General features: G+C 43.2%; 1 pseudogene across 1 annotated transcript; it reads left to right on the top strand.

The window, feature by feature from the left end:
- Positions 1–12,634: 12,634 nt before the first annotated feature.
- LOC311145602 (nuclear factor 7, brain-like) lies at positions 12,635–13,364 on the top strand (annotated as a pseudogene). The gene has a single exon. The product of its transcript is annotated as a nuclear factor 7, brain-like (transcript).
- Positions 13,365–16,516: the final 3,152 nt, after the last annotated feature.

Consider the following 16,516-nt stretch of genomic DNA (forward strand, 5'->3'; position numbering starts at 1 on the left):
GCAGGTTCAGTCAGAGATGATAAAAACACTTTTAAGGAAACTGCTGAATGGAATGTGGGAGACAATGTTATCTGAAATTGAACTAGGAAGTCTGGGTGTAGGGGGGAGTTTGGTCACTGAATGTGGCTAATGTCATCAGGTGGAGATGGGGTTTGTCGCCAGGCAGAGATAAATGACTGGGTGTAATTATGTGTCTTTATCAGGCTGAGGCAGCCAGGCGCTGCTACAGAACAGCTCTGCTCTCTCTGTCCTTGTCACTGCTCCTGAATGGCAGGGCCAGAAAGTGCCATGCCAGCACGGAGGGCCCAGTGGCACAGAGAGAGACAAGGTGCCTTTCAGGGAACTTACGATCTTTATACCGCACAAAACCCGCCAGGGATGGTATTGGCAGATACACTACTGTTACTTTTCCCCTTTCCTCGTTGTGAGATTTTCATGTAAGGCTGATGAAAGCAGCATTTTTCCATTTTCTGGGACTGTTATATGTAAGGAAATAAACGTCAATGTTCTGTACATCACATTGGAAATAATGGACGACGCAGCAGGACAAGGCAGAGTTAATTTTTCCAAAGGAAATGTACAGAATGGAGACATTTATACCGCTTATACCACAGTTGCCAAAGAAAAAAACAATATGAAAGCACACATTTACCGGTAGAAATACTTATTTTTCGATGCTATTTTCATTTTTATAAGCAAACTCATACTTTCTCATCATTTGGTTGCTAGAGGCGCGACCCAGTCATTCGTTCGATTAGTTTGATATTTACAGACGCGGCCCAATCATTCGTTCTTTATGTTCCGTTGCCATGCTCAGAGGCAACATTCTTATCCCTTGCTTGCTGCTAGCTAGCCAACTAGCTACGGCTACACAGTCACTACCTCTGCAGCCAGAATAACAGCAAAGTTTATTCCGTTGCGTTTGTTTAAGCTGTTTATCCCACTTATACCACAGTTGCCAAAGAAAACAATACTATCACACATTTACTGGTAGAAATAAAACATTTTCGCTGCTATTTTCATTTTTATAAGCAAATTCATACTTTCCCATCTTTTGGTTGCTAGAGACGCGACCCAGTCGTTCATTCGATTAGTTCGATATTTATGGACGCGACCCAGTCGTTAGTTCTTTATGTTCCGTTGACATGCTCGCTGGCAACGTTCCTATCCCTTGCTTGCTTGCTAGCCAGCTAGCTATGGCTAACACAGTCACTACCTCTGCATTGACATTCATTTGGATACATCCATAACAATGAGCTGATAATGCCCAATTTTGCCTGGCATAGCTAGAAAAGTTTGCCTTCTTGTCAGGACACTTTTCAACACTTCTGTTAATTAAGAAGAGATCGCATTGCATATCAAACAGTACACTCTTAGAAAAAAAGGTGGTATCTAGAACCTAAAAGGGTTCTTCGGCTTTTTGAATTCGAATTCGGTTGTCATGTTGGCAGGTTTACTAGCAACAAACTATTTAGCTAGCTTCTAGCCTACACTCTTAGAAAAAGGGTTCCAAAAGGGTTGTTCAGCTGTTCCCATAGGATAACCTTTTTTGGTTCCAGGTAGAACCCCTTTTGGTCCCAGGTAGAACCCTATTGAGTTCAATGTAGAACCCTTTCCACAGAGGGTTCTAAATGGAACCCAAAACAGTTCTACCTGGAACCAAAAGGGGTTCTACCTGGAACCAAAAAAGGTTATCCTATGGGAACAGCTGAAGAACCCTTTTGGAACCCTTTTTCTAAGAGTGTAGGCTAGAAGCTAGCTAAATAGTTTGTTGCTAGCAAACCTGCCAACATGACAACCGAATTCAAACATATCCATTGCTGAAAACAGCTAGTCAAACTAAAAAAACATGTGGGAGGATTTGGCAGCTTTAGCGGCGGAGGGGACAGGAGAAATTAATTAATCACTCACCATGTTAGGTCATCAGATGCTCCCAAAAAATATGTCTCTGCAAAAACAAATCAATCTAGCTAGCTATGTTTTTTCTTCATTGGACCTGCGTTTACAATGTATACAATTTCAGTTTGTGTGGTTGTTGGTTTAGCTTTCTGTAACTTTGTAGCAAGTACGGTCTGCATGTGTAGGCGCATATTTCGTCATGATTGCAAGGTGTCCCAATATATTTTCCAACTGTCCCGATATCTTTTTCAACTGTCCTGTGTGGTATCTGAGGAATGTATGACTTTGCTAATGGTTTCAAATGGTTTTAGAGGATGTTGACTAAGCTTAAAGGGAGCATCTGGGGAGTAGTTCTATAGGGGCACCCTAAAGCCGAGGAAGTCTGTTAGGTGGCATCCTGGGATTGGTCGGTAGGAAAACACCCATATTATGTTACATAGGGCATAGGATATAAATACTTGGTTAAAACAAAGGAGGACAGAATAATCATATTTGAGATTGGGCGGTTATTCTCCAGATGTCTGCAGATATCTGTAAATTGAAGCTGTAACCCTTTGATATAAATAAACCTTTATAATCAAAGTACAGCGTCAGCGGATTTCCTTGTTTTCACAGCATAATTAGCAATGTTTTCTCGACACCACACCTGTTATCTGGTTTTAATGTGCATTCTAGAATGCCCTTCCAGCCAATCAGAAACTAGTATTGAACAATGCTGTGGTATAAGTGGCTTTGTAGAGATGGGGTCATAAGCTACGACTTTTAGCTACATCTATGTAGTGATGTACACTGCCCTCAGTATCCATACAGAGAACATAAACATGATGTAAGTGTTTGTGTCAAGGGTAAAGCATTAACCTTTCATAGTAGTTTGGGTCAGTCAATAATTCTAAATGCAATTCAGTTACAGAGAAACCACTCCTGTCTAAGTGCTGGTGTTTGTGTATGGTATTCGAGGGAGGCATTATACACGGTAACAGAGACATCTTACTACTCTGCCCTGCATTTTTAATACAGCCTCCATCTGCCCTGATAGGGGATTTCAGATGTGTTTTAGCCCCCCTGCCCCCACCCACTGTAGATACAGGCAGAAATACACACACACACACACACAGAGCACTCATCACTATTGGTGCATGTGATGTGCGTTGACACTGGAACACCTACTGTATGCTGGAATATTCAGGCCAATGAGCCATTACCAGTAGATTAGCAGAACCTGGGCCAAGTGACAAAAGGATGGTCCTTACACTCCACATTAGGGCACTGTCCCGGAAAGAGAAGACAACACGTGTGTCTGCTCCCAAGATGCAGCAGGTTGTGCAGCTGGAAAGGATGACATCATCTAGTTCCTGATGTACACTACCGGTCAAAAGTTTTAGAACACCTACTCATTCAAGGGTTTTTCTTTATTTTTACGATGTTCTACATTGTAGAATAATAGTGAAGACATCAAAACAATGAAATTACACATATGGAATCATGTAGTAACCAAACAAGTGTTAAACAAATCAAAATATATTTGAGATTTGAGATTCTTCAAATAGCCATCCTTTGCCTTGATGACAGCTTTGCACACTCCTGGCATTCGCTCAACCAGCTTCATGAGGTAGTCACCTGGAATGCATTTCAATTAACAGGTGTGCCTTCTTAAAAGTTAATTTGTGGAATTTCTTTCCTTCTTAATGCGTTTGAGCCAATCAGTTGTGTTGTGACAAGGTAGGGGTGGTATACAGAAGATAGCCCTATTTGGTAAAAGACCAAGTCCATATTATGGCAAGAACAGCTCAAATAAGCAAAGAGAAACGACAGTCCATCATTCCTTTAAGACATGAAGGTCAGTCAATCTGGAACATTTCAATAACTTTTAAAGTTTCTTCAAAAAAACATCAAGCACTATGATGAAACTGGCTCTCATGAGGACCGCCACAGGAATGGAAGACCCAGAGTTACCTCTGCTGCAGAGGATAAGTTCATTAGAGTTTCCAGCCTCAGAAATTGCAGCCCAAATAAATCCTTCACAGAGTTCAAGTAACAGACACATCTCAACATCAACTGTTCAGAGGAGACTGTGTGAATCAGGCCTTCATGGTCGAATTGCTGTAAAGAAACCACTACTAAAGGACACCAATAAGAAGAAGAGACTTGCTTGGGCCAAGAAACACAAGCCCCTGTCAATTGTGGAAATGTGTCTTTTGGTCTGGAGTCCAAATTGGAGATTTGTGGTTCGCATGTGTATTTCCCACCGTAAAGCATGGAGGAGGAGGTGTTATGGTGTGGGGGTGCTTTGCTGGTGACACTGTCTGTGATTTATTTAGAATTCAAGGCACACTTAACCAGCATGGCTACCACAGCATTCTGCAGCGATACGCCATCCCATCTGGTTTGGGCTTAGTGGGACTATCATTTGTTTTTCAACAGGACAATGACCCAACACACCTCCAGGCTGTGTAAGGGCTATTTTACCAAGAAGGAGAGTGATGGAGTGCTGCATCAGATGACCTGGCCTCCACAATCCCCCGACCTCAACCAAATTGAGATGGTTTGGGATGAGTTGGACCGCAGAGTAAAGGAAAGGCAGCCAACAAGTGCTCAGCATATGTGGGAACTCCTTCAAGACTGTTGGAAAAGCATTCCAGGTGAAGCTGGTTGAGAGAATGCCAAGAGTGTCCAAAGCTGTCATCAAGGCAAAGGGTGGCTATTTGAAGAATCTCAAATATAAAATATATTTTGATTTGTTTAACACTTTTTGGTAACTACATGATTCCATATGTGTTATTTCATAGTTTTGATGTCTTCACTATTATTATACAATGTAGAAAATAGTAAAAAAACTAAGAAAAACCCTTGAATGAGTAGGTGTTCTAAAGCTTTTGACTGGTAGTGTAGACACACACATGCATGCATGCATGCACGCACACACACACACACACACACACACACACACACACACACACACACACACACACACACACACACACACACACACACACACACACACACACACACAACAAACACACAGCATCAGGTCAATAATAGATAAGAGATTAGAATAAGATGGAGAGGAAGCAGCCATTGACCCCTCATTAATCCATTGTGTGGACTGACTGATTGACAGGTATCACAGAGAAGGAGAGATAGATTCCAATACCAGTAAGACCATGGTGGTAGAGGTTTCTTTTTGCTAGGAGAATAGCTTTATTTTATCCTCTTCTTTTGGTTGGTCTGTTTGGTCTATATCCTAATGTTGGCCCCCTCGCTGTTGGCCATTTTGGCATTACCTTCCACTGACTCAAAGTGACAGGTGATTTTTCTGTCTCAACTGAGGATGAAATATGAGTTCAGTTTCAATAATGTGCTCTGCTCTATGATGAGTAACATTCTCAAGGAACGAAGAAAGCATTAGGATGAAATCAAAGACTCACATTTACTTTTTCATTTGGTTTCCTCAAGCGGCAGGTAGCTTAGTGGTTAAGAGCGTTGTGCCAGTAACCGAAAGGTCGCTGGTTCTAATCCCCGAACCGACTAGGTGAAAAATCTGTCGATGTGCCCTTGAGCAAGGCACTTAACCCTAATTGCTCCTGTAAGTCGCTCTGGATAAGAGCGTCTGCTAAATGACTAATTATTTATTTATTTATTATTTAAGCCAGACTGGATGTTATCTCTAGCCCAATAACACTCTTCAAATTACCAATATACTTGTGAAACATTCCCTTCTTCCCAGATACATTACCACTGTAATAACCAAGCTTTATCCCCCAGTATCAATTCACAGAGGAGGCACCGGTGAGATCAGCATAAACCTTATTACTGTACGAACCGTCTGTGATAAAGTCCTTTTCATAAGCTGTTTGGAGGCCATATTACACTTCACCCGTCTATGAGATAATTAATTAGAAAAATGATATCTCCCATTGTTTTTTAATGAGAGGGGCACTTTCAATCAGACAGAGGATATGATAGATAATTGTTGCTCATGAGATTTGGGATTCAACAGGGATGCATTTCTACTCGAGCTCTAATCAGAAAATGTTTCCTTCTGATTCACTCCCAAATGGACAGAAAGGATTATGATCACGTTTTCTGATTTGCATGATCCTAGGAAGTTTCAGTTTTTCTTTGTCTATGATTTCTTTGCATGTAGTATGCTCATTTAAATACACTCTCACACATTGTTGTGTACACACACACACACACACACACACACACACAGCTGTATTTCACCCTTCTTTAATCTCTTTTGCTGTATGATTTCTCTGTGTGTAGAGCAGGACCCATCTGTGTTAATGTATTTGTTTGCTTGGACAGAGCAATGGATGCGTCGGAGCATGAAAGCTGGGTGGTTGGTTGGTGCAGGGTTTCAGCAGGGATTTAATTCCTCAGCCAGCACGACACAGCAGGAGGGGACGCCCAGGGGCTTTGACCTTCTACCGTGTCACTGTCCTGGGGTGAGAGGGCGCCAAAATACTGACCTTACTCAGACTGTGGGCCACTGATGACGCTACTCAAAAATCCCCCAATATTTCACGCTTCTTATGTGTCCAGTCCCAAGTGAGACGCTCTGAAAAATACCTTTTTAAGGAAGAAGATAATTTTCTTATTATTGCGAGGTGGAAAGGTTGAGGCAGAAATTTACTTGTGGTGAATCCACCTCCAACCTCCGATGCATCCGTCTAACTTAACAAGCATACGTAATGACTTGTCAGCTGTGCAAAGGTTAATGTATGATGTATCAGCTGTGCAAAGGTTAATGTATAATGTATATATCTTCTTGGGGAAAAGATGCACATTTAGATTTTCATATTCGATTAGCAGCAGCAGCCAACCATAACCGGTGTGATTTGTACAGTATGTGAGCTTAGAATTTCCCTCATACTAGAGATGTGCTGTGGGTAATCAGAATGGAACCTACAGAAGCACACCCACAGTATGCTCTCTCTAATATATTCTTCTCATGTTAAATGAGGCTTTGGCACATATTTGTACTGGGAGGTGGAGAGTATTGCTGGTATAGAAGCTCTGATAGGAACTGTGAGGAGATCAACATGCTGCTAATAGGATGTGTGCTATCATGGTTTTAGCCTCCCACAGGCCCTGAATCCTGGGTGACAGCTTTGTGACACGAATAACAAATGTCCTGTGAGGAGACCAGGATTTGAACCATCAAACTGTGATCACTTGTGGTCCATGGCAGATAATAAACTAGGATTGTATGACCCCCTGACAGGTCTGTGACATACACCACCTCTCCTCTCCTCTCCTCTCCTCTCCTCTCCTCTCCTCTCCTCTCCTCTCCTCTCCTCTCCTCTCTGCACCACGCTGGGAGGCTCCGCTCTGATTTGTGACCTCACTGACGCCTCAGTGTCATGCCGACGTGAGGGAATAAAGAAAACTGGACACCTGTCCTGGCGAAGTACAAACAATTTGTTTTAAATTAGATACCCACTCAACATTCACACACTTCCTCAACTTTCTCTCTCTCCTTTAACCGTCATGAAAAGGCATCATCACCTGTTTTCGATCAGTCAGATAAAGCGATTCTCAGCATGTTACAACCACTGTCTTGACAGCTCCTGTAACCGCCTGCAACATCCGGAGTGTCTCCTGCTACTGGTTGAGTCTGCCAGGTCTGTTAAGATTAGATTAGAATTTATGAAGATTGCCTCACCTGGCTCACTGGTGTAATCTATGCTGTTGTAGTAATTCATGTTGGCCCCTTCATTTCCTAAGCAGTCAAGGGCCCCCATATTTCACCATGACAATGTAATCACAAGTCCACATTAAAAAGTCATTATTGTTTAGAATCTGGGCCAAGAAAACACTGACTATAAAACAATAGCCGTCTTTGTCATTCTCATGGATGTTTACCTAAGAACAGAGGGCAAAGTGATTTAAACACACATCTTACAACCTTGTTGATTACAGGGGGGCTTTTCACTGACACACACACGCACACACGTACTCACACACACACACACACACACACACACACACACACACACACACAGGTGTGAAGAACAGAGGATCCACAGGCCCTTTGTGTACTGATTAGCAGGTAATCTCAGTAATGACCTGTGATTCAGGTGGATAAGTAAATGGTTAAGTAAACTGTGTTGTTTAACACCTTAAACCAGGTACAATCTGCCTTGGCTGTGTTGCTGTCTGGTCTTTGATGCTTGATATTTTCACGTGCATTGGCCAACACAGCATTTCTTCTGCCACCACTCACTTTTGTTTGCCTACCTGATTTAGTAGTTGTCCCTCTGGCATTTTGTAACTCATACAATTGAATAACATTGCAGGATCACAACATCTTGTGAATTAGGAAAAGTGTTTCTTATTAATGGTAATTGTTCGCTGAATGATAAGAAATGTGTTTTGTAGTTAATGGGGATCCTCTTGATTTCCATTAACTTAGCCACTGCACTCTCCAGATATCATTTATAATCTGGCTATATCCCTCATTTAAACCCTAATTGCACTACTGGGCTCTCTCTAATCTCCTCTCCTCTATACAGCAGCACAGATGAGGGAATCACCTCTTCCAGATAAGCCTGGATGAGTTCTGATCCTTTGTGTTTTATAGCTAACCTTCCAGTGCCAAAGGCAAGCAGCATCCCCATCTTTAGGGTCATTGTCCTTGACTCTGCCTGAGCAACAGGAGTGCTCAGGGTAGGATTGAATCAGGGAGTATATAAAAGGTAACTTACTCAGTGGTTCTTGTATGATGATATGGTCTGAAATTATGTCTTTGGGCCTTCTGCCATCAGAGAAGGATTTAGCCTTGATCAATGAGAGAGGAGTACACTCTTAGAAAAAAAGGTGCTATCTAGAAACTAAAAGGGTTCTTCAGCTGTCCCCATAGGAGAACCCTTTTGAAGAACCCTTTTGGTTCCAGGTAGAACTCTTTTGGGTTCCATGTAGAACCCTTTCCATAGGGGGGTTTGATGGAACTCAAAAGGATTCTACCTGGAACCAAAAAGGGTTCTACCTGGAACCAAAAAGGGTTATCCTATGGGGACAGCCGAAGAACCCTTTTGAAACCCTTTTTTCTAAGCGTGTAGGAGTGTGTCTGAACAAGTGGCAATGACAAAGCTCTATACAAGTCAATGAAGACACAGCAAGGTATGGTTTGGTAAAAATGGCTTCTGTATTGTGCGTTACTGCTGATGGGTTTCCTATAGTGCATTAACATAACCTTTTATCAGTGCCCTATTTGTTCACATGGGCCATTTCAGAGCCATTATCCAGCTTGTCAATTCCCTCTCTGTCCCTATTTTAATAATCATGTTTTCTAAGCAGATCAATAAGTTATTTTCACGTCTCACACTTTTCGCAAATATTATTTTTCGCAAATCAATACAGTCATTGATGTGTTGCATCACCTCCTCCCCCACCTGAAACCCCCACCCCATCCTCCCAACATGCTGCTTGTTAGGCTAGGTGGTGGTGCTCAGCTTTTATTCCATTCATCTTATGGACTTTTATGCAACCTTTTTCTGCTTGATCAAAAGCTTCCACTAAATTAGGTATTTGTTTAATATAAACATAGGCAGTACATTGTTTACCCAGGTCAAATGTAAGGAATAAATCACTGATTGTATGTGAAACCAGAGCAGTGCAGCACAAAAGGTTTGCTGAAAAGGAACAAGTATGATGTCATCACTAGCCTCTCACCGCTTCTCTAGCCGTTGAAATCGATTTAAACATTAAACCGAGACTCAGGATATTAGAGCTGTATTATTTCAACATGGGAGTGGAGAGGTGCTTCTCATGAAACACATATCCATCCTCAGATCAGATGAAGTTGCAGGGTCTTTGTTAGGGCGGGGACTTTGTTTTCCTGGAGATTTACGGTCATTGGGGGGGAGTTGACAGGGGCTTGTGTGATTACTGCTTACACACTGATTTATAACTCACTTTTAATTATCTGAGGGGAACTAGAGCCTGTGCCAGCAGGTACATCCCCTGCTTTTGGGACAGGGAGGGTAGATGGAGCCCTCTTTGGTTTCCCTCCACCACCAGCCCCTGTGGTCTGAGGCAGAGACGGGGGTCTGCCCTGCCTCCTGGAGTTTCAGCAGGCCTCAGTGGACCAGGCCAGATGGATGTGTCTGAAATGTATACCTGGTATGGGATCTGGATGGGATCTGAGGATTTCTAATGGAAATATGAAGCCATGGTCTACTGGGCGTGGAAGTCTAACACTCCCTGGTGACCTATAAATTAGACTGTTGTCAGGGCCACACAAATCACTGCCTCAGCATATCTTCTCTAGTTTCTCCCTTCTATCTCCTCTGCTGTAGAACTACACTGGCAGCTCTTGAATTAGGCCAATAATAAGACTTTTGTAGTTGTTTATACAATGTTTTGACAAATATCCCAAAATAAAAATCCCAGTTGAATATGGATTTGATATTCCTGACTTTTATCTTAGGCGTTATCCCTAACGGGATGGGTTCGCAGTTCAACAAGTGGCCAGCTTTATCATTTTGAAAATCATGTCTGTGATTTATAGTTTAATCGTCATGTAATTTCAATTTAAGGGTTAGTTTATTGCTGCTGAGAACCTCGAAGGCCATTAAATCTTGATAATGAGATTTGCATTATAAAATGAGCAGGAGACGATTCATGGTCCCTTGGAGGCTGAGCAGCGACATTACTCCCACCTCCTCAACATCCTCTCTCCTTCACATAATCAATGGGGAAAACCAAAGTCAAAGGATCACAAAGGATCTGTAAATACTGTTGTTTCTAAACCCACATGGGAAAGAACTAAAAGTGAGTCAGATGTGTGTGGTTGTATTGCTGATGGAACCATTCCTTATCTCTCTGATTGGCTGCTTACATTCACAAACATTAAGTAAACAAGACGTTCTGTCTAAAACCATCCCAGAGGAACCTTTCAGCATGACCTACATGCATTCCATGACTAATGAATGTCATGAAAATGTATCCTAGAATTGAATAAAGGAATTATTCCATGGTATGAACATACAGTACGTCTCATGTGGAGTCTTCAAGTCTGACGGATGTATTTTCATATTTTAGGGACATACAAGGGTTGTTGCCCACACCAAACACACCAGAACAGTGGCCCCACTGACTAATAACCATTGCAATCATGATTATCATAAATTAGGAGTTTTGGGAGCCTGCAGAGGGAGGGGACTGGGGTGAGAGGGGTTAATTTGGAGCAGGACTGTTTTTAATGTCAGTCATTAAGCCTTCCTTTGGAGGAGTGTTGCAGCAGCAGTCTTCCCTGTTTGGGCCTTAGATCATCAGCCGTGCTGCCTTTCCATTAACCTTCCTCTGTTCCCTTATTCCTGCTATCTGCCTGGCTGCCATTCACACCACATCAGACCACATCAGACCACACAGCCTGGGATAGTGACTGGGCATTAATGAGCTGGGAACAGGAGACAGAACGCAGCATGCAGTCACTGTATTAGGCAGTTTCTGCTAATCCAAACAGTTGTATAAAAAACGTTATGAATGTCAAGAATACCACTCTTCTGGCTCTATTTTCAGCTGGCGTTAAGGCGGCGTTAGTATCAAACGCACGCTCTTTGGCAATTTCGACTTGTAAAAGCCAGCGCTCTTCTATTTTTCATCCCGGGCACCAGGGTTGGCAATTGACCGATCTTATATCAGCTTGCTTGCGCTGAGGTGGGAGGGGTGGAAATATTTGAGGTGTGTCCTTAAAAAGGTGCGCCAATGTGCCAATTTCAAGCAGCGCTACTGGTGATATTTAAGAATCACCAGAAGCCGGTCTTAGCTGTAACGCAATTGGTTATGGCATTGATTTTGCCAGCAGAGGCACATAGTAGCCTACCCACTGAGCACAGACCTTAATTCAACATCTATTCCACATTGGTTCAAACAACGTTGATTCAACCAGTGTGTGCCCAGTGGGTAGTCCATACCATATAACCAATGAAAAAAAGTATTAACATGTATGCACTCACTACTGTATGTCGCTCTGGATAAAGGCGTCTGCTAAATTACAATTTTTTTTTTTTTTAAGTTGTATTAAATATCACAAGCAGTAAAACAGTCAACAGACATTCCCGTTTTTTCTTTGTATTGGTCATTAATTTTGTCCATGCAGCTTCTGTGAAAATGTTGGGCTCATTAGGCCTATATGCGATGCCCATTGAATGAAAGGTGTCAATGACTGTAGGAAGTCAGTTTAGAAACATAAAGTTATTACAATAGACTGCTTGTTGTTTTTCCTTTATCATTTTGTTTTAAAAATTGCATCTTCCACTTTCATCTGTTGGACCTAACTGTCAAATCGCCCAGAATTCTGATCGCTGTCCTGTGTTCTGAATCCGCTTGTAGCCTAGGCTATTTGCCTGTTCGTTTGTTTACCTTTCACGTGGCAAAGTCACTAACAGGCCATATTAACAGAGATGGTAGGCTAACCTTATTATAACGTTTAGGCAATGTCCAATTGTCCATGGTTCGAACATGCAGTATATTTTGAAATGTGAATACAATGTGTGTAGACTAGGCCTATTGTAGGGTAAGTGTATACTATTCAATAAATTATATATTCAATTGATAGGACAAACATCCATGCCTCCTGTCGAAGATGCCTTAGGCCTATGTGTGCACACATTGCCTTGTGCACATGGAACGAGAGATGCGCTTTATGACACCATGCTTCTGACCCGATCCTATTTAAGCAATAAGGCACAAGAGGCAGTGATGTATCATCAATACGGAGACGAATATGCATACATTTAGATGCCGCATATTTAGATGGCTCAGACCCCAACTGGAGGCCCTGCAGGAGAAAATGGCTGCCTTTAGCAAAGCTGAGCTCACCTGTGACAAAATGGCTGCTCACATCAGGGTGCAGACCCAAAGAGCAGAAAGGCAGATAAAGGAGGAGTTTGAGAAGCTACACTGTTTCCTGAGGGAGGAGGAGGTGGAGAGGCTAGCTGCGCTGAAGGAGGAAGAGGAGGAGAAGAATAAAAGGATGAAGGAGAGAGTGGATGAGATGATGTCATCTCTGTCAAACACAATTAGGGCTGTGGAGGAGAAACTGGCAGTGGATGATGATGTGTCGTTCCTGCAGAGCTACAAAACTACAATGGAGAGAACGCAGAGTGTGCCTGAGGACCCACTGCTGGGCGCAGGAGCGCTGATCAACTTGGCCAAACACCTGGGCAACCTCAGTTTCCAGGTCTGGGAGATGCAGAAGGCAGTGAAACACACCTGTGGTTCTAGACCCAAACACTGCACATCCCAGTCTCTATCTATCTGAAGATCTCACCAGCCTAAGACTTGAAGATGAAGGACAGAGTCTCCCAGACAACCCAGAGAGGTTTGATACATATTGTGTCATCCTGGGTTCAGAGGGGTTCACTAAAGGGACACACTTCTGGGATGTGGAGGTCGGAGAAAGTGATGACTGGAGGGTAGGAGTGGCCAGCAAGTCTGTTAGTAGGAAAGATTGAAAAAATATGTATAAATGGATTTATTTGTTCTTCAATTAAGGAGACAATGGGCAAATGTTTTCTATGTTTTGGGTGGTTAACTTCCATAATATGGTTGAATTTCAACACTCCTCAATGACCATTCCTGGTGTTGTTGGAGCCCTGGGGCATATAGGGATGAGGATGGCGAGACATGGAGAATCTGCTCCGTCACGCAGTTCTGCCTCACCTTGTCTCAATCTCTCCAGCCTGTCTTCTCTCCTTTCTCCACGGCCCAGTCGGCCTGATGGCATCAATAGAAATCCTATTCAAAACCATACAGAAGAAAAGCTGGAAATCAATGGCTTGCATATCACCTGATTAGATTGCTGTGTGTGTGTGTGTGTGTGTGTGTGTGTGTGTGTGTGTGTGTGTGTATGTGTGTGTGTGTGTGTGCGTGCACGGGCATGTTGTGAGAGACCAGGTGTGTGGGGCATTGGGCCCGGCCCCGCGGGCGGCAACTCCTCTACATGGGAGACGGTAATGATATTACCCCGGCCTGCAGGACCCCACACAGCAGACACAGTGATCAGATTAAGGAAAAGGACACTGTAACTTCATCCCTGTCTGTCTGTCTGTCTGAGAGGAATGGATCTCCTCTGGATTGGCCACCCTCTCTCAGGGTACTGTAACAACACAAGCCAAGTGCAGTAGGCCTACTGTTTTTTCTTGAGCCTTCAGACCCTGACTCTACCCTGACTTTAGCTCTCGTATCTCTCTGGCGACTCTGCGTCTGTGTTCCTGTGTGCCTGCCTGCTAAGCGAATGTGATTGCTTTGGGAATCGTGGCGACGCGGCTGTTGGGTGTGTGTGGAGACTGGTTGGTGTGTGTGGAGGCTGTTGGCTTAGTGTGGAGCCTGGTGGTTGTGTGTGGAAGCCTGCCCTAGCTGAAGGTGGTGGGCATGGGGGATTGCTCGTGTAACTTTGATGGATTAGTGCTCTCATTGCTAGCTCCAGTGATTAGGTCACCGGCCCAGGAGACAGAAAAAAACGTCTGCTGCGAAATGCTGATGCTAGACTTACTCACCGATTATGTCACTGCATCAATGCTAAGCAGAGCTCCAAAAAGTCAGAGGGCCTCCATGAATAAAAGGCCAGAGTCCCCTCAGAGAGGAAGGAAGCAGATTTCATGGAATCAGCGCATAGTTGGCTTGGTAAAATACTCCCTCTTCTCTCTTTTATTTATCTGAAGTATTCACTAGCAGGGTATTTACAACCCTCCTCCCCTTCAACACACAAACACACAAACACACACACACACACACACACACACTGTAGATCCCCAACCCAACTCTCTTACCACCAAGCAGTGCCCTCCCTCACTATAATGAGATTCCTCTCTTCACATGCAGCCCACCTTCATTTGTTCAGTGGTGAAGTCTCTGGCTGTTAAAATGAATTATTGACTGTACAGGTTGTCTGACTGTTATCTTTTTCCCTGATTCATGTTCAGGGAGAGGTATAACCAGTGTCTCTTGTCATTATTCCATCTGAGACAAACAGATCTAACCATCACCAGAGAGGAGAGGAGGCAAAATAGATGTATCATCATATGAGGGTCATCCCATACCTTCCCAGAGACATTACTGTACCAAGAGAAATGATTGCATTAGGGTTTATGGGCTATTACAGTAGAAGCTATGGCATCAGGTGAACACGCTCTCTTCATACAGCCAAACGATGCCATGGTGACATCCATCTATCCCACAACACTTTAGCGCTGGTTTCATGTTACATAAATGTGATTAAGGAGGGAATTTTGTTTATTTCTCTTTTATTACCACTTCTGAAAACACATAATATTGTTCTCTATGATAGCCCCATTTTCCATGAAGGGCCCATTTCATAAGTTAAGTGGTACGATTAAGAGCTCTCTATGTTAGAGAGGGACATTTGTGTTTTGCCGGTTTCAACATGTTCCTAATGACAGACCCAGTCAGATATCTGGAAATATTAACTTGCTATATTATATTGTGCATTGCCATCATAATCAGACTGGACTGTATGCCTAGCAGCAGCTTCAAGTTCATTATTCCCCTCCTTCGTCCTGTCTCAGGATCACTTATAGGTCACTCTTTTACAAATAGTTTCATGGAATTATTGATTTCTCTGTGATATGTAACCACAAATTTACTACTAATTTCAAACAGTAACTCTGACAATGTGGATACTCTTTGTACATTTTATCCAACTGTATTCTGGAGAAAGTTCATAGTATGTGTAAGGGATCGGGGGTTGGCTGGGTCTAGACAGAGTCTGACACTTCCCCGATCTACAGAGAGGGGGAGTCATCAGACTCGACCTGAGTTCTGAGCACACCTGTCAGTAATTAGTGTAGGATATAAGGTGTGCTCAGAAGCTCAGTCGGTGCGCGGTATTGTTCCATTGTGACTTGCTAAGCGTTTTGTTCCGAGAGAGAGAGAGAGAGAGAGAGAGAGAGAGAGAGAGAGAGAGAGAGAGAGAGAGAGAGAGAGAGAGAGAGAGAGAGAGAGAGAGAGAGAGAGAGAGAGAGAGAGAGAGAGAGAGAGAGAGAGAGAGAGAGAGAGAGAGAGAGAGAGAGAGAGAGAGAGAGAGAGAGAGAGAGAGAGAGAGAGAGAGAGAGAGAGAGAGAGAGAGAGAGAGTTTGTTGTTTTTGATTACCCGTGTATCCGACCTGTGCCTTGTTGTTCGACTCCCCGTATTGCTTAATCCTCTGCTTGTCTACCCCAGTGATTACCGTCCTCTGATCCTGTGTCTGTGACCTCGACTACGACTAAGCCCGCTCCCTTGGTACCTCTGCCTGTCTCTGCCTGGCCCGGTTTTGACCACAGCCCGCCCGACTACGATTAAGCTATTCCCTTGTCTGTACTCTAATAAAGCATCGCAATTCTGCGATTGGATCTTACCACTCTGTCCGAGTATTCATTACAGTGCATAATCACATTGATATTAATATCTTTAGATCACATTTGGTCAGACTGTAGTGTCTGCTCAAATAAAGCAGTCAGCCTTCCCATTTCCACATTGACGCCACAATAAACAATACCAATAGCAGACATAAACTGTGCTGGATAGGAAACAATGGGAGGGTATACATTAGCTGTAAACTAAAGGAAGAGGACCTCCAGATGTAGTAAAAGCCTGGGCCATGTGAAG

This window comes from Coregonus lavaretus, assembly GCF_964263955.1.
Source record: "Coregonus lavaretus genome assembly, chromosome: 18".
Lineage (NCBI taxonomy): Eukaryota > Metazoa > Chordata > Actinopteri > Salmoniformes > Salmonidae > Coregonus > Coregonus lavaretus.